The sequence below is a fragment of the Canis aureus genome, chromosome X (assembly GCF_053574225.1).
Source record: "Canis aureus isolate CA01 chromosome X, VMU_Caureus_v.1.0, whole genome shotgun sequence".
Taxonomy (NCBI): Eukaryota; Metazoa; Chordata; class Mammalia; order Carnivora; family Canidae; genus Canis; species Canis aureus.
Genome location: NC_135649.1, coordinates 99,881,612 through 99,906,362, shown reverse-complemented (window position 1 = coordinate 99,906,362; position 24,751 = coordinate 99,881,612). Strand labels below are relative to the sequence as shown.

Sequence of the window (24,751 nt, the reverse complement as noted above, 5' to 3'; positions counted from 1 at the left end):
TTTTTGTGCTGCATATTGATTTTTTCCAATCTATGCAATGAAAGAAGTACTTAACCAAATGCTGAGTGGATTCCTATAAGGTAAAATTTATTCCTCCTTGCTTTTAAATCATCCTGTGCTGAAATGCATTTGAAAGGTTAAAGAAAATATGCTTAGGGAATTACAGAAATGTTAGCTGTTGAAAGTACTTGAAATAATGAGTTTACAGTTTCAGAAAATTATGCTTGTATTTTGTAATGGTATCATTTTTGGAAACACTTTCTAAGGTGTTGAAATAGAATATATGAAATCTATCTCTGTCTTCCTGTCTTGCTTCAAATTAGAAAATTTGCTATTTTTCTGATTTATCACTCTGTGAATCTGACATATATGTTCTCATGAATTTGAAAATAACATAATTGCAGGTACAATAATTGAATAATTGTATGAGGTGCAGTGAATGGTGTCATTCCTGTCTCTGGTTGCTAAGGTAGAAGGGCATTTGAGCAAGATTGAGAACTCCATCTATAATAATGAATCTACAGATCACTAGTCACATGACCTTATTGGAATCACCACAGCCTTCACAATATCAATTTATTCATGTATAAAATGGCAGTGATAAAATTTGCCCTTGTATAGTTCATTGGACTTTTGCAAGGATCTATTGAGGTAACATAAGTTGAATGAAATCAGTTTGTATAACAGAATTATATCCAGATGTGCATTATGGTCATTGTATGTCAGGTAACATACCTCTTTTTACTTTATAGTTTGCATCTCTAAAAGTGGTTCCAAGAGAACAAAAAAGGGGGAGAAACAAGAGCAATATTAGGGAGTTAGACATTGTTCTTATCTTACTGAGAGAGATTCTTCTTGATGACTTTTTGCATGATCCTATTTATGAAACATATACAAATAAGTTGACAAAGGATATCTTATACGTTAAAGAGATTTTCATTTGTTCATTGATTCACTTAATATAGTTTTCCTGTTTATGAAGGGTTTTGTGCTAGTCACCTTTGTCTTATAAAAATTGTCTTTACTTTCAAACTTTGAAATTATGATATATTTAGACATAAATATTACAATTCAATTTCAGGAAATCCGCTTGATGAATAGTAGTTATTCTGGTCTAAAGAAAATTTGGTTAAATTAAAAAGGTAGTCTTTGGTAATGCCTTTGATAAATATTAGACCCAGTAAATAACTGCCACTTGCAATATATGATATACTTAAACAGTAAACATGCATTCAGTCTTGTATTATGTACATATGGTATGCATATGTGTGATGTATAAGTAGTTTGGTTTTCAATTTTGCTGTGTTTAATAGGTCTCTATATAGAGAATTACAATGAACACTTTATCACTCTACCTCCTTATCTGTTTAATGGAACAGTGAAAAATATAACTGTTTATACCTGGGTTTTCTTTGCAATAAATATTGAGGTTTTTTAATTATTTATTTTTTGCTTTTAATTTATACTGAAGTAGATTTTCCAAGAGTAGATATAGAGACAAGGGAATTTAAAAATATAATAAAAAATATCTATCTGTAAAGACTATAGATTATACTTCTAGCCTTTATTCTTTGGAATATAGAGAGCTAATCCTTAGTAAGCACATCTTTTCTTTTCCTAGAAACATTAGGATACTAAACCACTATCTAGTAAGAGGTAATGAAAAAAATCTCACAGACTAGAAACTGGCTCCCAGATGGAGAAATGACTTAAATGAGGCTATTTTATATGACCAATAATAGAATTATTTTCCTCTAAATGCTACCCAGGGCTGCTATTTTTGTAACTTCATTTCTCCAAAAATATCTTTTATTTACTTGAAAAGAAGGAATAATTATTCTGTATTATCCAAGAGGAAGTAGATGAAAGTTTTAATGAAAATTTTCATTCAACTGATTATCCTGAATACCTCTAATTTAAGGAGCCTTACCTATGACATTGATTTGGGCATATAAATTATAAAGCGAAGTTTGCTTATATACAAAATTTTGGGTGAATTGGAGAGCTGCATGACCAATAATTAAAAATGGCATATATTCAAATACATTTTAGGTATTAACAAGTCTATTGGCAAGATATGTTTTTTTCATAATTGTGCTTTAGTGTAACACTAAATTTGGCCTGTGGTCAAATTAAACAACGTGTCTTAGAATCCAAATTATATCTCTTACTGTAGCAGCAAAGGTGGGAAGTTCTCTGGATGATAATGAACCAGTATTGTGTATCTTGATTTTCTGCATATCATAATCATACTGTATTTAATATAAATATTATGCAAAGTATGATATTATTATTTTAGTGGATGTGCATTAGCCAATGGTAAGCATTTTGAAGTGTGTTAGAACGTGTTTCTTTAAAATAAGAAATAATTCTATATGTGAAGAGAAAAGAACATTTCTAGATAAAGAAAGTGGCTAAATGTGCAGGCAATGTTGTGAGCTTTGATGGGAGATCTTTCACTTATTTTTTTTCTTTTCTTTTTAATTATTTATTTATTTATGATAGTCACAGAGAGAAAGAGAGGCAGAACACAGGCAGAGGGAGAAGCAGGCTCCATGCACTGGGAGCCCGATGTGGGACTCGATCCCGGGCCTCCGGGATCGCGCCCCGGGCCAAAGGCAGGCGCCAAACCGCTGCACCACCCAGGGATCCCGATCTTTCACTTATTAAAAGTGTATGTGTCTACTCAAGTAAAATAGTGGTTCAGGAAAACAGACCATGGGGCATCTAGGTGGCTCAGTCACTTAAGCGTGTCCCTTTGGTCACGATCTCAGGGTCTCTCAAGATTGAGCCCCACTTTGGGCTCCCTGTTCAAGGAAGAGTCTGCTTCTCCCTCTCCTTCTGCCTCCCCCCACCACCCTCCTGCTCATGCGCACACTCTCTCTCCATCTCTCTCTCAAATAAATAAATTAAATATTTTCAAAAAATGAAATAAATAAATAAAAGGAAAAAATACCACAATGAAAAAAATAATAAACCTGTTCATCACTGTTAGTATACTTTCAACATTGTTATTTTTTTTTTTTTTTATGTAAGGTGTTTTGGCATCTGTAGCCTCCACTCTCTTCTCTAAGCCTCAGCCACACTGAAATTTTTACTGTTCTCCAAAAATCCTCCCTCTGAGCCCTTATTCATGGGGTGCTCCCCCCGGAATACTTTTTCTTGCACATTGTCACAGGACTGATTCTTACTCTTCCTTCAACGCACAGCTAATATGTTCCCTTTGTCTTGAGGCATGTAGTTCTTCATGCCTCTGTAGCACTTTTAAAATCTCTGTTGCAGCACCTACCACATTGCCTTGTCACTGTCGATGCTCCCGTTCTTCCATGAAAACACGAGCTACTTATAGTCAAAGGAATGTCTTCTTTTTTTTATAGGTAAGAGTCTTTTTTTTAATATTTACTTTATTTATTTATTTATTTATTTATCTATTTATTTATTTATTTTTTCACTTCACTTGTTTTTTATTTATTTTTTAATTTATTTTTTATTGGTGTTCAATTTACCAACATACAGAATAACCCCCAGTGCCCGTCACCCATTCACTCCCACCCCCCGCCCTCCTCCCCTTCCACCACCCCTAGTTCGTTTCCCAGAGTTAGCAGTCTTTATGTTCTGTCTCCCTTTCTGATATTTCCCACACATTTCTTCTCCCTTCCCTTATATTCCCTTTCACTATTATTTATATGTCTTCTTTTTTAATAAGCGTTTTATTTTAGACCACTTTTACATTTATAGAAAACTTATAAAGACAGTAGAGAGAGATCCCATATACCCCACATCCAGTTTCCCCTGTTATTAATACCTAACATTAGTATGGCACATTTATTACCATTAATGAATCAATATCAATACATTATCAACTATAGTCCATATTACATATTTTATTCAGATTTCCTTAGTTTTATGCTTAATGGTCCTCTTTTTGGTTTTAGGATCCCATCCAGGATAGCACATTACATTTAATTGTTATGTCTCTTTAGGTTCCTTTTGGCTGTGTCTGTTACTGACTTCCCTCGTTTCTGATGATCTTGACGATTTCAAGGAGTACTGCACATGGAGTTTGTAGAATGTCCTTCAGCTGTGATTTGTTGGATATTTTTCTCATGATTATACTTAGATCATATGTTCTTAGAAAATCACAGAGGTCAAATCACAACTTAGCATTCTATCAGCGTGACTTCCCACTACTGCTATTGACCTTTAATCACCTGTGGTATTGTTTGTCAGGTTTTGCTACTGCAACGTTACTTGTTGCCCCTCTTTTCCACGCTACAGTCTTTGTAAGGAAGTCACAATCTACAGTTCACATTTAAGGAGTGAAGAGTTATGTCCTCCCCTCTTTGAAGGCTAAGTATTTAAATATTTTGAATTTTTCTCTATTTCCACATTTATCTACTTATTCAATTATCTATCTATCTTAGTATGGACTCCTGTGTATTTATTATATAGTTTGGTTTATAATCCAACATCACATTATTTTGTTTCTCAAATTGTTGTAGCTTTGACCCTTAGAAGCTCTTTTAGTTGACTCCTTTGTCCCTCTGATATACCCTGTGTGTGTGTGTGTGTGTGTGTGTGTGTGTGTGTGTGTGAACACTTACTTATTCTTAGACCCCACAAGATGTTCCAGGACTATCTTGGGTATTTCCTGCTCAAGCCCTAGAATTAGCTATTTTTTCCAAAGAGCCATTGTTCCTTTCATTAGAGAATAGTGCTAGAAACTAAGGTCTGGGCATAGGAAGTTCTCATTGCTACTGGACTATAGTTGCTTCTAAGACCTCTCAGTTGACAGAACAAGGAAATTTATATGTTCTAATCCAGGTATTTGCACCTCCATAAATACTGCTAAATGTAACCATCTGTATCTGTATTAAACTAAACATAAATTCATACTTGAGATATCTCTGGCTCTAATCCATTACCACGGAGATCATTCTAGCCACTTCCCCTTGCTTATCTATGACCTCCCTGTCTAGTAGTGAAAAGCCTGCTTCCCACCATCTTTTATTCATTTACTTAATTTTTCACTTCCAGTATAGATGTATGAGATCAGAATTGTTGGCCTTTACTCCTGTGAGAAGCAACTTTATCAAATAGATAAATGCTTATGTACAATTTATTTTGCCTTTAGTCTCCCAGACTCTATTCACTTTCATATTTACTTAGCACTTTTCCCCCCACCTGACTTCAGTGAGGCCATGTCATACATTTGTAATATAGTTTGGTTGTTTTATCACATTCTGCATTCCATCCTCCTAAATGATGTCTTTAAAAATTTGTATACATTAAAGTTTATGGGGGAAGAGAAATAATTTTCCCTCTACCCTTCTCAGTTTTTGTCTGAGACTCCCTGTAATAAAAGATTAACAAGAGAAAAACAAATAGAAATGTATTACCATGACTACCTCATATATACATGGAAGATACCCAGAGAAATTGAATACCCAATTGAGAAGGCCCAAACCACTCCCTTAAATACCATCTTCAATTAAAGACAAAAGATTGGACAGGGAGCACTTATGGGAGGTTACCAGGAAAAGCATGGTTAACAAGGGTAAGTCTAAGTCCATGCTTTCCTTCTCCAATGACAAGAGTTGCTGGATATTTCAGAGTCATCGTTCTCTACTTGGTACAGAGAGACACCTTTACAGATGGATATTTCCCCTATAAATGTAAACTTCCCTTACAAAAAGGTAACTCCTACTTTGTTTTCACAGTTTCTCCTATGAGTGCAATTTCTCAAAATAATCCTCAAAGAGACATATTTTGAGGTAGCATATCCTGGTATACCATTTATTCCCACCTTTGAAACTTCCCAAGGAAGCTTCACAGCAGAAGCTGAGTTAGGAGATTGCTCTATTCCTCAATGAGCCAGTACTAGTCTGAGAATAGGGTAGTTCAGTTAAAGAGTTGTGTCTGGTTTTAGGAGATAGCGGTGCAGGTGAACTCTCAGAGTTAGGTCTGTTTGGTGTACGCAATTAGGTATTTAATAAGAGACATTTCTCTGGAAACACAAGAAAAACAAAGGTTAATGTTTTGAACATATTAGAAACTTAATTTGTGAGTTCTGAGGGCAGAAAATTGAGAATATTTTTAGATGTTTAGATGTTGGACTCAGAGAATCTTTTTGGGTTTTGTAGTAAAAAACAGCTATCAAAATTTACCATTTAGCCATATTTAAGTGTACATTTTAGTGGGATTAAGTACATTCACATTTTTGTGTAACCATCACCACTACCTATCTCTAGAACTTTTTCATGTTTCCAAAATGAAACTCTGTACCCATTAAACAGTAACTCTCCATTTTTTCCTTCCCCCAAACCCTGGCAACCATCACTATCTTCTGTAACTATGAATCTGACTTTTCTAGGTACTTCATATAAGTGGCATCATGTAATATTTGTCCTTGCTTATGTGACTTATTTCACTTGGCATAATTAATACCATTCAGGGTTCACCAATGAGAGCTCATTTGTTTCTATCACTCACTGATTTTTCATTGTATGGCCATACCATGGTTTTTCCATTCATCTATTGAATGGTGCATCTTAGGTGCTTCCAGGTTTTGGAGATTATGAATAAAGCCTATTATATAATTTTCATGCAGTTTTTTTGTGAACATACACTTTCATATTAGTTTAGCAAATACCTAGGAATGTAATTCCTGGAATATATGGAAAGATTATATTTAGCTTTGTAAGGAGCTGCTAAACTGTCTTCTGAAGTGGCCGTACCATTTTGCATTTCTATTAGCAATGAATTAAGAATTCTGGTTGCTCAACATTTTTCTACCAACTTACACTCTGCTGTTTGGATTTTACCATTCCAGTGGATCTGTAGTGAAACTCATCATTGTTTTAATTGCCAATTCCCTAATAATAAATTATTATTATTTTTTATGTTATTAAATTTTTAATAAATTTATTTTTTATTGGTGTTCAATTTGCCAACATACAGAATAACACCCAGTGCTCATCCCATCAAGTGCCCCTCTCAGTGCCCGTCACCCATTCACCCCCACCCCCCGCCCTCCTCCCCTTCCACCACCCCTAGTTCGTTTCCCAGAGTTAGGAGTCTTTATGTTCTGTCTCTCTTTCTGGTATTTCCCACACATTATTTTGAACATATTTTATATGGTTATTTGCCTTTTATGTATTTTATTTGTTCTAGTGTCCAGATATTTTAACCATTTTTAGTTGGGATGTTTGCTCTTCATGTTCTAAGAATTTTTTTGTAAGTTTTCGATATAAGTATTTTGTTAGGTATATGTCTTGCAAATATTTTCTCCCAGTCTGTAGCTTGTCTTGATTTCCTTAACAATGACTTTCACAGGGACACCTGGGTAGCTCATCGGTTGAGCATCTGACTTCCACTCAGGTGTGATCCAGGGGTCCTGGGATTGAGTCCCACATCAGGCTCCCTGCAGGGAACCTGCTTCTCCCTCTGCCTATGTCTCTACCTCTCTCTCTGTGTCTCTCATGAATAAATAAATAAAATCTTTTTAAAAAATGACTTTCACAGATCAGAGGTTTAGATTTTCATTTCAGAGTGTCCTTCTTTTCTTATATATTGACTTAATCTATATTTCTTCTAAACACTACTTTATTGCATCCCACAAATTTTCATAAGTTGCCCTTTCACTAGTACAAAACAATTCTTAATTTCTGTTAAGAAATCTTCCTTGACCCATGTGTTATTTAGAAATGTATTACTTTTTAAACATCTGGTGATATTCTCAGCGATTTTTGTTATAGATTTCTAGTTTATTTCTTTTTTTAAAGATTTTATTTATTTATTCATAAGAGAGACAGAGAGAGAGAGAGAGACAGAGACAGAGACAGAGACAGAGACAGAGACAGAGAGACAGAAGGAGAAGCAGGCTCCATGCAGGGAGCCCGATGTGGGACTTGATCCCGGGGCTCCAGGATCACACCCTGGACCAAAGGCAGGTGCTAAACCACTGAGCCACCCAGGGATCCCCATGATTTCTAGTTTATTTCCATTGTGGTCTGAGTATATGTTTTATTTTATTTCTATTTTTAAAATTTTGTTACAGTATATTTTATGATGCAGCATATGATTTTTTTGATGAGTGTCCCATGAGATCTTGAGAAGAGTACATATTTTGCTTTTGTTGCATTGAATATTCTATAAATATCAATTAAATAAAGTTTACTTATAGTGTTGTTAAGTCAACTATATCTTTACTGGTTTTCTGCTTACCTGTTATTTCAATTACTCCCCAACAAGGGTAATGAATTTGTCTCTTTATCCTTTTGATTCTAAAAATTGGTGCCTTACAGTTATGATGCTCTGTTCTTGTTACATATGTGTTTACGGCTGTCATGTCTTCTTAGAAAATTTTTCTGTCAGTTATTATGTAATGACCCTCTATATGAATGACTGTTTCCCCACTCTGAAGTTGGCTTTGTCTGAAATGGATATACATCGCTTTCTTTTGGGTACTGTTTGAATAGTTTATCTTTCTTCATTTCTTCAATTGCAGCCTATCTGGTTCTTTTTTCTATGATTTTATTTATTTATTCATGAGAGATACAGAGAGAAAGAGAGGCAGAGACACAGACAGAGGGAGAAGCAGATTCCATGGAGGGAGCCTGACCTGGGACTCGATCCCTGGTCTCCAGGATCATGTCTTGGGCTGAAGGCGGCGCTAAACCGCTGAGCCACCTGGGCTGCCCAGTCTAGTTCTTTATATTTAAAATAGGTCTCTTATAGACGACATACAGTTGGATCTTGATTTTTATTTTCCATTTTGACATTCTCTTTGTTTTAACTGGTGTCTTTGGACCATTTATATTTAAGATGATTATTGAAATTGTTGGGTTAATATATATCATTGTCAGTTTTCAATTCATGGAATTTATTCTGTTTCTTTTCCCCTATCTTTTCTGCTTTTTCTAGTTTTAACTGAACATTTTGTATGGTTGCATTTTATCTTTAGTTAGAGCACTGGATGCTGGATATAAGTGATGAATAACTAAATTCTACTCTTGAAACTAATATTATACTATATGTTAACTACATGGAATTTAAATAGAAACTTGAAATTTAAAGAAGCAGAAAAAACATAAATGAATCACCAGACTATACAAGGTTTTAAAAGCACTTCAGTTGACCCTATGTAAGGAAAATTATATTGTGCTGACTTTAAAATAAGATCATTTGAATTACTGTGAATAAATATCAGCTATTATAGCTCATTAGGATTATTACAGATTAATTAGAGAATAATGAATATACAAAGAATTTTAAGCAAAATAGTTACATTTTAAATTATTTCATGCATAAGCTGAAAACCCTGAAATAATTACTTATATAACAAGTTTATGATTAAGACTAACATAACATTTAGCTGAGTTATTTACAATAGAATACATTTCTACAATACATACTCAATTTAGCTTTTGTTTATTCAACATTTCAAAAAAGACTTATTAATCTTCTTCTACTATGTGCTAAATAATGCAGAATTACTGATAAAACCAAGTAAACAAGATTAAGTCCTACCTCAAATAAGTTAGAAGCCACTGGAAAAAAACCCAGTGAATGAATTAATGAATTAATGAATCCCAATAGCCAAGTAAGCACAAAAGAAACAATGCCAGAAGCAATCTGACCTCTAGGGAAGAAGGGATTGTCCTGATATAGGAGGAAAGCACTGAAGGCTAACTAGAGGAGATGGGGTTTTGAGCCATACCTTGAAAGACAGGTAGAATCTGAACAAGCAGAGAACTGGTAGGTTTGCAAAGCAGACAGAAAAAAAATATAGGAAGAAGCATTTGGATAGGAAAGTGTGAAGTGTATAGCTTAGAAGTTTCCTTCTGAGGTCTTCATGATTTGACAATAACTATCTCTTTTATTCAGATGACTCTGCATTAGCAAAATTTGCCTGTGTTACTTAGCATAAGGCTAGCTGCTATAAAAAATAAACCTTATGATTTCAGTGGTTTAACTTAGAGGATGGTGGTCATTTCTCACTCATGAAAGCATGCAATGAGAGTCCTTTTGGTCTGCAATCAGCTTTCCCCCATGATGTGATTTAGATACCACAGCTCTTTCCCTCCCCTGGGGCTTTGGCATTCTCTGCCTCTAAGCAATTACTGGGGGAAAGAACTGGAGAAAGAATACTCATTTCTTCACTACTTTCCCTCAGAAGTGACAGTTCCTCCTTTCCTTTGCATTCACTGGTAAGAACTAGTCATGTGGCTCTATCTAGAAGCAATAGGGCCTAGGAGATAAACAGTTGACCCTTGAACAACACAGGTTTGAGCTGCGCGTCTACTTACACCCAAATTTTTTACAGTAACGTATTTATAAATACATTTTTTCTTCCTTATGATTTATTAATATTTTTCTCAAGCTTAATATACTATAAGAATATGACATATAATACATATAACATACAAAATATGTACTAATTGGCAGTTTATGTTACTGGTAAGTTTTTTGGTCAACAGTAGGCTGTTAGCAGTTAAATTTCTGGGGAATCAAAAGTTACATGCAAATTTTTGACTGTTAAAGGAGATCAACCTACTGAATGGAAGAAGATATTTTCAAATGATATATCTGATAAGAACTTAATATTCAAAATATATAAAGAGGGCAGCCCTGGTGGCCCAGCAGTTTAGCGCTGCCTTCAGCCCAGGGCATGATCCTGGAGACCAGGGATTAAGTCCCACGTCGGGTTCCCTGCAAAGAGCCTGCTTCTCCCTCTGCCTGTGTCTCTGCCTCTCTGTCTCTCTGTGTCTCTCATGAATAAATAAATAAAATCTTAATATATATCTTATATGTAATATATAATATATATAATATATATATTATAAAGATTTACACCACTTAATATATATATATTATATATATATATATAAAGATTCACACCACTCAATACCAAAAATAAAAATAATCCAATTAAAAATGGGCAGAAGATCTGAATAGACATTTTTCCAAAGAAGACATAAAGATAGCCAAAAGATACACGATAAGATGCTCAACATCACCAGTTTATAGGAAATGCAAATCAAAACCACAATGGGATATCACCTCACACCTGTCAGAATGGCTAAAAAAAATAATACTAATACGCAAAAAAAACCGACAACAAAACAAGTAAGTGTTGGTGAGAATAGGGAAAAAATGAAACCTCACACACATTAATTGGTGCAGTCACTGTTCAAAACAGTATGGAGGTTAACAATCTTAAAACATTAAGAATAGAATTGCCATATGATCCAGCAATTCCACTATTGGATATTTACCTAAATAAAACAAAAACACTAAGTCAACACTAATTCAAAAAGGTATATGCACCCCTATGATTATTGCAGCATTATTTACAATATCCAAGATATGGAAGCAGCCCAAGTGTCCATCAATAGATGAATGGATAAAAAAGATGTAGTATAAATACACAATGAAATAGTACTCATCCATAAACAGAATTAAATCTTGCTGTTTGCAACAATGTCGATGGTCCTACAGGGTATAATGCTAAATGAAATCAGTGAGAGAAAGACAAATATCATATGATTTAACGGATGTGGAAGTTAAGAAACGAAACAAACAGAAAACAGATGAACAACAACAACAACAACAACAACAACAACAAAACAGACTCATAAATATAGAGAACCAACTGCTGGTTGCCAGCAGGGAGGTGGATGGAGGGATGAATAAAACAGATAAAGAGGATTAAGAGCACACATTGTGATGAACAGTGAGTAATACATAGAAGTGTTGAATCACTATATTGTATACCTGAAACTAATATAATACTGTAGGGTAATCATTTTAAAAAGAAAAAGAAAACAGTAAAAAGGGAATTCTTGATTCCAGGCTTTTTTTTTTTTTTTTTTTTTTACCAAATAAATACAATTTAAAAACTCACAAACATTACAGGCAAATTTGTGACTATGCAGGAGGGTAGCACCCCTAATGCCTGCATTGTGCGAGGGGTAACTACAGTTCTGGGCTGAGCAGCTGCTGCCCAGCAAGAGCTCTAAATTACACTAAGGAAAGAAGAGTCTACTCTGCCATGCCCACCCAACTAGAGAACTATATGGCAAAGTACTGAAACATATATTTGAAAACATATCTGAGCTTCCAATTAAAGGTACACTTGACGTATTGATATCACAGAGCTTCACCTATAATGATAACTATGACTCCAATAGCTGCAGTGAAGTGGAAGACTTAACCACTACTAGAGTGAAATACTCTGTCATTATCCTGTAGGATTCTGGTCATATACCAGAAAAAAAAGTAGCAAAAATCAAAACCAAATTCTCAGTTTAAATTTGACTTTATCAATGACCAGAAATTATTTGAATAAGAATGTCATTATAGAGGTTTCTAAATTAAACAAACAAAAAACATGTAAATGTTAGGGTTCTTATGAATTAGAAATGTAGGGTCCAAGTTGAACTTCTGAGGGAGGAAAATTTTGCCAAACAAATTTGTATTTTGGAATTTAACTGTATTTCACATGTAAAAATGGTCTCTCTGGCTTTTATTTTATCTCTCTGGAAAATCACATTTTCTTAACATCTTTGTTACCCTTGTATCATTTGGCCTTTTGTAATATATTTTTTTTTTATTTATTTATTTTTTTATTGGTGTTCAATTTACTAACATACAGAATAATACCCAGTGCCCGTCACCCATTCACTCCCACCCCCCGCCCTCCTCCCCTTCTACCACCCCTAGTTCGTTTCCCAGAGTTAGCAGTCTTTACGTTCTGTCTCCCTTTCTGATATTTCCCACACATTTCTTCTCCCTTCCCTTATTTTCCCTTTCACTATTATTTATATTCCCCAAATGAATGAGAACATATAATGTTTGTCCTTCTCCGACTGACTTACTTCACTCAGCATAATACCCTCCAGTTCCATCCACGCTGAAGCAAATGGTGGGTATTTGTCATTTCTAATAGCTGAGTAATATTCCATTGTATACATAAACCACATCTTCTTTATCCATTCATCTTTCGATGGACACCGAGGCTCCTTCCACAGTTTGGCTATAGTGGCCATTGCTGCTAGAAACATCGGGGTGCAGGTGTCCCGGCGTTTCATTGCATTTGTATCTTTGGGGTAAATCCCCAACAGTGCAATTGCTGGGTCGTAGGGCAGGTATATTTTTAACTGTTTGAGGAACCTCCACACAGTTTTCCAGAGTGGCTGCACCAGTTCACATTCCCACCAACAGTGTAAGAGGGTTCCCTTTTCTCCGCATCCTATATTTTTTAAAGATCTTATTTATTTATTCATGAGAGACACAGAGAAAGAGAGAGGCAGAGACACAGGCAGAGGGAGAAACAGGCTCCATGCAGGGAGCCTGACATGGGACTCCATCCCGGGTCTCCAGGATCACAACCTGGGCTGAAGTCGACGCTAAACCGCTGAGCCACCCAGGCTGCCCACATTTGGCCTTTTGTACACCTCACATTCTACTCTATACCTTATTCCTGAATAATCTCATTCACTGTTATAGGTTCAAGTGTCCTCTCTGGGCAGATTAATCTCAAATTCTTTTTTTTAAATTTTTTATTGAAGCTCAATTTGCCAACATACAGTATAACACCCAGTGCCCACGCCATCAAATGTCCTCCTCAGTGCTTGTCACCCAGTCACCCTATCTCCCTACCTGCCTCTCCTTCCACAACCCCTTGTTCGTTTCCCAGAGTTAGGAGTCTCTTATGTTTTGTCACCCTCTCTAATTGTTCCCACTCATTTTCCCTCTTTTCCCCTATAACCCCTTTCACTATTTCTTATATTCCCCATATGAGTGAAACCATATAATGATTGTCCTTCTCCAATTGACATACTTCAGTCAGCTAAATACCTACCAATTCTATCCCAGCAATTGCACTACTGGGTATTTACCCCAGAGATACAGATGCAGTGAAACACCAGGACACCTGCACCCCAATGTTTATAGCAGCAATATCCATAATAGCCAAACTGTGGAAGGAGCCTTGATATCCATCGACAGACGAATGGATAAAGAAGATGTGGTATATAATCTCAAATTCTTAACATCTTCCAGGCCCATATTTCCAATTATCTCTTAAAATCCCCCAATAGACAAGGCCAACATTACCAAACCATAACTGCCACTTCCTGGGCACACAGTCTAGTAGCCTACCCAAAATCCATTCCACAAGTGCCACTTCCTAGCCATCCTTGCTATCCTGATACTGTTTACCCTACTCCAGGTCCTCATGTGCTTCATAGGGAGGCTGAGGGCCTTTTACATCATGGGTTGGAATCTTGAATGGTCAAAGCCAGTCATCCTGATGGTGATCTTGGCCTTCTTTCTAGAGATTGGTTTACTCATAGGCAATTTTAAACAGTGGGATGGTGGTTGGAAGTCTGTTCTGGGAGCTTCTGGGGAAGCTTTCTGTGCTCTTTTTTTTTTTTTTTTTTTTTTTTTTTTTAGGGAATACAATATGGACCAATTCTTTTTCTGTTTGTAAACACGGGGGTCTTCACGTGATGCCATTTGGAAAGCCAGCCTAAGAGGTCAAGTCATTTGCTCAAAACAGCATAAAGACCAAAATAAAAAATGTCCTTGATAATGTCATTGCTCCAGCTGAATTACCCAACCTGGGCCTTATCTACTTCTGGAATTCTTGTTAAAAAAATATAGTATGTGTCTTTGTTACTTGAGTCATTAGTCACTTGGACTAAGACAAACAAACAAAAAACAACTAATACACTCTTCAAACGGGCTCATCCTTGAAAATTCAAATGTCCCAAACAAAAACTGGGCCTCCACTCCGTGACCACTGACATGTAACTAATCACCTCATTATTTTGTCATGGCACCTATGTATATCTCAAATCTGTTACCTCTTCATCAATCTCACTGTCTTTGTTTCAGCATCTCCTCTGCCATCAAAAACAGTGCTACTTTAAGTATTTGGGGTAAAGAACCTTTTTACTCTGTTATTTGAAATCTCTACTTTGAATAGCAGCCATATAGAAGTATCTATAACTTCTTAACTTCATTTAAAATAATAAATGCAGATCGTACAACTACAGAACATGCTCATTTATACGTCATAAGTAGCTTGCATAAGTATACAAGTGTTGTTCTGAGCATGATTCTATTTCTTACAAAATGTTTATCAAATGATTTTGTTGAACAAAAAAAGTTCATGGAAAGGCAAATCAACACTAATGAGCTTATTTAACTCATAGAGGAATTAGATTAATATAAAAGGATATAATTATATACCCCAAATGGAAAACATCATAAAAACTATTTCATTATGTTTTACTAAGCGTTTTTGCTTTAATCTAATTTTAGCAAAGGCATAGCCAACCAGTAAATAGTAAATAGCTTACTACCTCTTTGCTGCCCCCATAACATATTGCTTTCACATTAATGGATATTTTTCACATCTCTGCTACTTCACTCCCTTCCTTCATGTTTGGTGTTGACAAGTGCTATTGTTTTCATTATTCTGAAAGGGTTATATCATTAACTAGATAAATAGCACCATAGCAACAATATCTAAGTAGACACATTCTTTTTGCAGGTTATATTTTTAATCGGAGACTCAAAAGTTGATGCATAGAAGAAACATGACATGTTCGTGACATTCAGAAGCCACGAATTCCCTAAAAAGTTTAAAATGCATTTTTACTTTTTTTTTAAAAAAAGGACATATGTTTCAGTGTCATTCTTTCATCCTTAATTTGACAGAGCAAACCTCAATCTTAAAAAAAGCTCAGCATGTGCTTTTGATCATAAGTGAGATATTGAAAACCAAACATTTTAAATAAATATTAGAAACCACAAGAATTAGAGATAGCCGCATTTATATTCATGTTTAGAGTATGTGTCAAGATTTAAGGAATAAAGCAAATGTGTCCTTCAAAAGATGGCAGTGTGGAAACAACATAATCATCTAATGGAACATTAACAGTAAGTGCTCATTAAAAGTTCCAAAATTTTCTGCTGATATTACAACATAGCAGTGACTACAGATAGTACTTCTATATTTAAAATAATACCCCTTAAGTGTTAATTTGTATTTTTTTACTTCCCTGATAAACACATTGTACTGTATCATTTGAAACAAAGTCTATGATATTCATAATGAATCTTTGATGCTGTTTATATTCCAAGAAGTCCTGGTTGATATATTGGAGTAGAACCCTATGCTAAACCCAACAGATGATTAAGAAATATATAGTAAGATCTTCTAGTTAAGGCACAGAGTAAGCTATTGCTTTATATCTTACATAGAATTCATAAAAATGTCTTTAATTTGCATATTCATGTTGAACTGTCCATTTATAATTCATCGGATTTTTTAGGTCTTCCAGATGGAACAACAGATGCTAACATAATGACTAAAAGCTTTGGTCAAGCATTTTAAGAAATGAAAACATTCATTCCTCTTATGCAAAAGCCATATATCTTGACATGAATAAAACCAACTCTATTTCCATGCAGTTTTTTCATAGGTAGTTTTTAAAAATTCTTCTAAATATGTATTATACAATGTCTGAATCAACTGCAAGTTACTTCACAAGAGTTACCTCTTGATTTTATCAAGAAAGAGACTTCAAAATTACAGGAAAGACAAGTTAAAACCCTGGAATACTGTATACCTAGTGGACCTGTTCATAGTGCAAAAATAATAAAAGCTCTTTCAAACAGTTAAAACCTTTGAAAATAAACATTCATCATTCAAAATCTTATTATGTAATCATTAGATTGTCATATCAAATCATAATATTTTGATTTTCTCAACCACTTCCTGTTTTTTAAACCATAAAATATCTTTGAAAGATATGAGTTCTAAAATAATTAGCATAATGAAAAATCACTGGAGTCTCAGTGGCCTTCCTCCAGCTTGTGTATGCCAAGACATACCTCAGAGGGGGGAATCCATAATTTTTAAAAATAATTCCTTTATTTAAATTAAGCTTTTATTTTTTTTAAGATTTTGTTTAAATTCATGTCAGTTAACATATACTATTATTAGTTTCAGGGATAGAATTTAGCGATTCATCACTTGCCTATGACACTCAGTGCCCATCACAAGTGCCCTCCCAAATGCCCATCACCCAGTTACCCCATCCCCCCACCCACCTCCCCTCTGGCAACTCTGTTTGTTCCCTAGAGTTGAGAGTTGAAAAGCCTTCAAAGAAGATAACACCAACAATCTCTCCCTGTATGGAGCAATGAGTTTTCCAGGAACCATTGTCAAATGCTAAACTCAGAGAGCTATAAATGTGATATTCTCACTTGACCAGAAAAGAAGATGAGATGCTGAGAAAGTAAACATTCTGCCATGTACACAGTAAACAATTTAAAAAACTACCTAAATCATGAAACTTTTACTTAATGTATTTTTAGTGCAGTAACTTCTAGTTGCTCATCCATTATTCTGAATTTTCCCAATTCTCAACATCTGATTATATCATAGTTTTCTAATCCAAGTAATATTAATATTCTCAGTCCCTTGAACCTTTCCTATTCTCCCTGTCTCTAATCATTAGTGTGGTTTCTTCCACAGTCTCCACAGTGTGGTTACTGTCCTTAATTTGGTGTCTAGGAAAGAAGAAATATAAACTTGGGACTTCATTAAGAATAATACACAATGTAAGTATGATAGGAAATTGGCCTATAGTTTTAATTTTTTCCTAAGTTCTGTACACATTAAGCTGACAGAGTTCAGTTTATTAACAAAAACACCCATAGTGAAGCAGCAGCATGATCATACTGTTTTGCAATAATTCAATTGTAGATACTATGTATTACTGTTCATTTAAAAAAATAAGATAATAGGAATTTATTTAAACTAATATTAGGATGATATAATATCATTAAGTCTAGTAGGAACCTACTGCTTAGACAAATCAACTTGATTTTATTTATACCAATAAATTTCTTGCTCCACACCTACATAGATATCATCACACTAAAGCATCTAATTAATTTACTGAGCCATTATGAAATTTATCTCACTGAATATCACCTAAGTTTTAGTATGGACATTACATACTAAGTTTAGTCTATTTATTTGTTTGTTTGTTTGTTTATATTGTAGTTATCTAGTAAACTTTTTAAGAATTTTTAAATTTTTTAAATTATTTTTATTGGAGTTCGATTTGCCAACATATAGTATAACACCCAGTGCTCATCCCACCAAGTGCCCCACCTCAGTCATATTTTAAAGGGTGTTCATGGGGTAAGGTACTAACTGCAATTTAGCATTGAGGTTATAGCCATCTTTATTCATAGTGCCCAGAGACTCAACTGCCTTCAAATATGTTGGAATCCTTCCTCAAGATTCTAGATCCTATCATATTTTATGATTTAAGGTTTTAGTTTTAGATATGTTGTCATCTATCTGCATCATCCTAGAGTTCTTTTGCAATCTCTGATTTGATGAGCCTGGGACAATGGAGAATGCTGAGCAATAGGGTTGTCAGCTTGTCCTACAAAACTGTCCACACCAGAGCTTCTGTATAGAAATAGGTGCGATACTGAGTTCTCAGTCCATTTTGATGATGTCAAAACTAAAAGAGGTTGATATAAAATGCCAACATAATGGCTTGTGTTTCATAAGTCTTATGGAAAAATCAATGCCTGTCAAGCGGGGAGCCAACATGAAGTAGGAAAATGATGCTCTTTAAACAAAATTCTTTGCTAAGATAAAAAAAAAAAACCTTTAAAATGTACTCTGAACTATTAAGAATAACCACTTATTTAAAATGAGCATTTTGTGATAAACTATACATAAGATTTATTAACCATTTTAAGTGTACAATTTGGTTGGCATTTAGTACATTCACAGTGGTGTACAATCACCACCACTATCCACTTCCAGAACCTTTTCATTATCCCAGGCTGAAACTCCATAGCCACTAACAACAACCCTCTGTTCCCTTCCTCCAGCTCTTCTACTTCCTTTCTGTCTTTATGAATTTGCTAATTCTAAGTACTTCATATAAGTTGAATCATACTTAAATGGGCATCTTAAATGTGATCCACAAAGAAGGAACCAGGTTTATAAAAAACAAGTGACATTAATAAGTCTAAGTTATATATATATGTGTGTGTGTGTGTGTGTGTATATATATATATACATATATATATACATATATATATATAATCAGATCAAAAGCAAATATGCAGTACATTAATATATTCATTATTTACACCCCTTACAGACACTGGATTACACTTGTTAATAGATTGTATAGGAGAAAAGATGAGTGAGAAATATCAGAAAGGGAGACTGAACATGAGAGACTCCTAACTCTGGGAAACAAACTAGGGGTGGTGGAAGGGGAGGTGGGCGGGGGTGGGCGTGATTGGGTGACAGGCACTGAGGGGGGCACTTGATGGGATGAGCATTGGGTGTTATTTTATATTTTGGCAAATTGAACACCAATAAAAAATAAATTTATTATTAAAAAAAAGAAATAATATTTTCTGAGATTTCTCCACACAGGTAAACCATTACTTAGTATCACTTAATGATTTGTATTGATAAAAATGTCATTTGAAAAACTGGGTTAAAATTATACATATTAACATTCCATTAATTAAAACAAGCCAAGATAAAGAATCACAGGTTAGACCAAACCATAACAGTGGACACTTCCATTTGCACATTTCTTTATAGCCTGCTTTCACATGTCTGAGCTTAATGTACTCCTTTCCATAGCACTGTGAGTGGGTATTCACATTCCCAACATTAAGCCAACACTTACAGAAGTCAGGTGATTTGGACAAGGTCTTTTAGGTCAGGTGTGGCATAGCCACCAATGGAACTGCAGCCAAAGCCCTGGGTCCTGTGCTTTCTCCTTATACTTTTCAAGACTGAAATCACACTCACTTTCTAGAACAGTGCTGTCCAATAGAAATATAAGGCGAGTCACATATAAAATTAACAATTTTGTAGCGTCCACATTTTTTTTTGCGTCCACATTTTAAAAAGTGAGAATAGGCAAAATTAATTTAGTAATATATTTTATTTAACCAAATATTACAACTTCAATATATAATCAGTATAAAAATTCCAAATGACATATTTTGCATTATTTTGTCATACCAAGTCTTTGAAATCTGGCATATCTTTTATACTTACATCACATTTAAATCCAGTCTGGTCACATTTCAAGTACTCATTAGGCACATGTTGCTAATATCTACTGTATCAGGCAGCATAGTTCCAGACATTTGCTTGTTTCTCTAATTAACCAATCATTCTACCAAAGAATATTTATTGGTAGGTTCTTCCAACCTCACAATTGTTTGTTGGAATAAGTGTAAGAGAATCAGAAGCAGGAGAGTGCAAATAAAAGAATGGAACTTCATTAGAAACGATGATGATCATCTGTATTTAAAATTATAAATTGATGCCCACAATGTACTTTGAATTTCATCCTTGGTAAAATGTTGATAATAATGCTTATATATCATTTTGAATAATGCCTGCCATATGATTAACAGTCAAGGAAAAAATTGCTGTTTTTCTAACTTTGAAGTAGGTATGAGTTTGGTTGGCGGTCTGCAAGGCTAGAAGCAGTACAGCTCTCACAGCAGGGTTAGGCAAGAGAAATGACTGGTGACAAGAAGACTGTACCATTTGTCAGAGGCAGGCAATCCAAAGGATTGCACTGGTAGGGTTATCATAATGAAAACGTTCTAGTACATTTCAAATCCAATGCTGTCAAAAGCAGCAAGAAATGGAAGATGAGCTCTTGCTGATAAACCATGTCAGGTAACAATGTAATATCAAAAAGTAGGTCATAAAATTCAATCAAATCAAAAACATAATAGTTTTGGGTCAGGGAGTACTACTGACCAAGCACTCTTCTTAACATGTATGCTCTCTTTCTTGGTGTACACAACACCAAGAAAGGCATCATTCTTTCAGATTTTTAAGATATCACTCATAATTTTAGGCATAGCTATTTTACAGCCCATATCTATGGATTCTAGTACTTGACATTCTTAGGGGTGTACTATAAGTTTGTTTTTTGGTTTTGGTTTTAATGCCATCTTGACTCAGGATCATTTGAGGCCCTGGCTGGAGGCTAGTCAGTGGGAAAGAGGAAAAATTGGTTATTTTCAAGTGTAATTTATAAAATCTAGAAGAATACCCAGTACATTGAAAGCACTTGAAAAGTTTTAAAGGGTGAGTAAATTAAGGCTATGTAGATTAAGTGACTGATTATAAATAAGAACTTAGAACAGATCCTGGCACATAGTAAATAGTAAGTATTAACTATTCTCATTACTAGTGTTTATTGTTGCTGCCATTGATGAAAATCATCCAGAGAAATAATGCCTTGTTTTCCCCATGGCCAGAAATGGCACATCCCAACTTTGCTACTGATATATTCTGAAATATTCTACAACACTTTTTGCCTAAGAGTAAAAACATCATGCTTTTTAATCAAAGTTACCATGCCTTGACATTAAATGTTAGCTTGATTAATAAATTTTGGCAATTCATTCAATATATTGAGAGATTAAACAATGAATTAAGGTAATTGGTGTCAGGAGAGTTATCATTAGAAAGTACTCGTAAGAGAGGTCTTTTGCTCTAAGGACTGAATTCCAAATCAAGATTGGACAGCCAAAATGATTAAACTCAGTTTCACTACATTGCTCAGCTTTATATTGATCTCTTTCAATTCAAAAGTTTGAATTAATCAAAATTATTTTGGAGTTGTAAAATATGACAGATGTTTATTCATAAAAACAGTTCAGACTATCTGTAACATACCCCATTTTATCAAAAATAATATATGCGATGGTTGTTGTAGGCATTAGTTCTAGCACATTACAAACACACAAAGCAAAGTCTGGAATTTATCAATTCTTGTTATCAATTTCATTAATTCTACTAGGTTACAGTCTGTGTAAAGCACACTTGACTGTATGAAAAATGTCAATAAAAATAGTTTTTTAAAAGGGGAAGATAAAAGGTACCATTTTTTAAAGAAAAAAAAGTAATCACTGAACCCACAGGCTAAGCTACAAATGCACCATTTAATTACATCAGTGCAGAAGAATTAAAGGTCTCATAGTAGAATGTGTTTCAGTTGAACTTAAATGATAAATCTTTCATAGTGATCAGCAGAGCTAATATGAAAAATATGATGCCTTATTATTAATTATCCAGTAGAGTAAATCATAAACTGAAGTCCAGGAAATTAAGTTTTATCCTTAAATTTGTCACCATGATGCTTTGTGATAAAACCAATTGACCTTTCTTCACTCAGCTTCCTCATCCATAAAAAGAGGAGGAATATGTACTTTTTGAGAGCATATTTTCAACCTCTGGTTGATTGGAAAGTAGTTTAAATATATTGCTACATTAACTCTGTTAAAAATGTTACACCAAGTATGAAAATGCTACTAAAACCATCACCTTGTAGTGATCACGTCATTCTTTTTGCTTTTTTCAAGTCAGTTTTCTTTTCTTCACTTCTTCTCTGATCTTGCTGACTCCTGCATTTTATCAGGAATTTTTTTTCCTGATGTAACATTTTCACAATCCATTTTCTTACCATTACTTCATTCTATGATCTAGCCCCAGAAATTAAATGGCTTTTCAGATGGTCCAACTCATTTCAAAATTTCTGTTGGAAATATGGTGTTATTTTATTTTCGGTCTTTCTTCTAAGAATTACAGAAAAATGTTTTGACCAGAAGGAAAAATAAGTATTTACCAGATGAAAGTGAATATCATATAATTTAATTAATTCTCCTAGAAAAAATCCATATAGTGTGTATTTTTTCTTTAAATGTAACAAATCCAAAAATATGTATCATATCTTACATCTTAATTTTTATCTAAATAATGAATATTCTAGAAAGAGCCAAGCTGGTCTAATTTATTTTGGAATTACTAGGTCTCTTATGGACCACCACTGGACACAACTTTTTCCCCATACCCACAAATAATCTGGCAGAGGGTGAGTGTTGAAGCTATAGTTTGAGTATGAGTGAGAGTTCAGTATAAGGAATCCTAAAATATGGTAGTTTCTTTGAAAACAAATATTTTCACATTTTTATTTAGCAGTATTGAAATACAGAAAATTGTTATACTACCCACAACAGAATTTTATGAGTATCAAACCACATTTTACAATTTTTAAGAAACCATACTGTTTGGAAGTAGTGGACATCTCCTGTTTATATCCCTTGAATATTTTTTTACTTCCATCACTAAACTTTCCTTTGGAGTACAACTCCCCTCCTCCTCTTATTTCATTTAGTTGGGGGTAGGCCCATTACCCAAAGCAGCCAAAAAGTGTCTAGTAAATCTAAAAATATACATGTTCTGAATAAGCAAATCCACTCCTAGGTAAAAGTCCTACATAGATACCTACTCTTATGCACAATGAGAAATGTATGTGTGTGTATGCTTACAAGATGGCTAATGGCATTATTACTTACATTAACAAAAAATGAAAACCCCAACTATATATCAATAAACTGTGAGATATTCATATAACAGGATACTATGCATAAAAGTAATGAATAAATGTCAGATAAATGAAATAAGAGGGATGAATTTTCAAAAAATTTTAAAAGTTTTTATTTGAATTCCAGGTAGTTAACATACAGTATTATATTAGTTTCAGATGTACAATATAGTAATTCAACCATTTCATACAACACCCTGTAGTCATCACAAGTGCCCTTCTTAATTCCTATCACCTATTTAACCCATCCTCCTCCCATCTCCCCTCTGATAATCAGTTCATTCTCTATAATTAAGAGTCTGATGGCACCTGGATGGCTCAGTCAGTTAAGCATCTGCCTTTGACTCAGGTTGTGATCCCAGGGTTGTGGGATAGAGCCCCTCATCTGGCTCCCTGCTCAGCAGGGAATCTGCTCCTTCTGTTTCTTCCCTGGCTCCTGCTCTCTCTCTCTCTCTCTCTCTCTCTCTCTCCCTCTCCCTATCTACCCCCTCTCTCAAATAAATAAAATATTTTTAAGAGTCTTTTTCTTGCTTTGACTCTCCCCCCTTATTATTCCCTTTGCTTTTATTTGCTTATTTCTTAAATTCCTCATATGAGTGAAATCATATGATGTTTGTCTTTCTCCGACTGACTTATTTCACTTAGCTTAATACTCTCTAGCTCCATCCATGTTTTTGCAGTGGAAAAAACTTCGTTATTTTTCATGGCTGAGTAGTATTCCATATATATATACCATTACTTCTTTATCCATTCATAAGTTGATGGATATTCGGATCTTTCTATAATTTAGCTATTATTGATAATGCCACTATAAACATCAAGATGTGGCAATTCATTTATAAAACACATAGCAGAATATTTTAAAATTGGAATCTTCACAAAGTAATACAATGTGAAAAATAAATAGAATACCAAGACAGCTTGGAAAATCAAAACTAACAGAAGACACACCCCCAAAAGAGAAGAGAATTATAGAAAAATAAATAAATAAATATGAGAAAGGAGGCAGAAATGGAGGAAACAACATGAAAAGGAAAAATTATCCCTGGTCTCCTTGAGGAGAGAGTATTTCCTAAGCATTAATCTTAGAGAGAGGAAGAGAGAGAGAGAAATAAAGGGAGAGAGGGAGGGAAGTAATTGTTATTAAGATGTCTCTTTGCAGTATTATCTGTAATGGTACAATACTAGAAACACCTCAAATGTCCAGAAAATAATAGGGAAAGAATTTTATAAATTATGTGAAGCAGTGCCATATA

At 34.4% G+C, this 24,751-nt stretch overlaps 1 protein-coding gene across 1 annotated transcript in view; it reads left to right on the top strand.

Annotated features, from left to right (window-relative positions):
* The window catches only part of IL1RAPL1 (interleukin 1 receptor accessory protein like 1), a 1,264,416-nt gene that overhangs the window by 707,019 nt on the left and 532,646 nt on the right, over window positions 1–24,751 (top strand). The window lies entirely within an intron of this gene.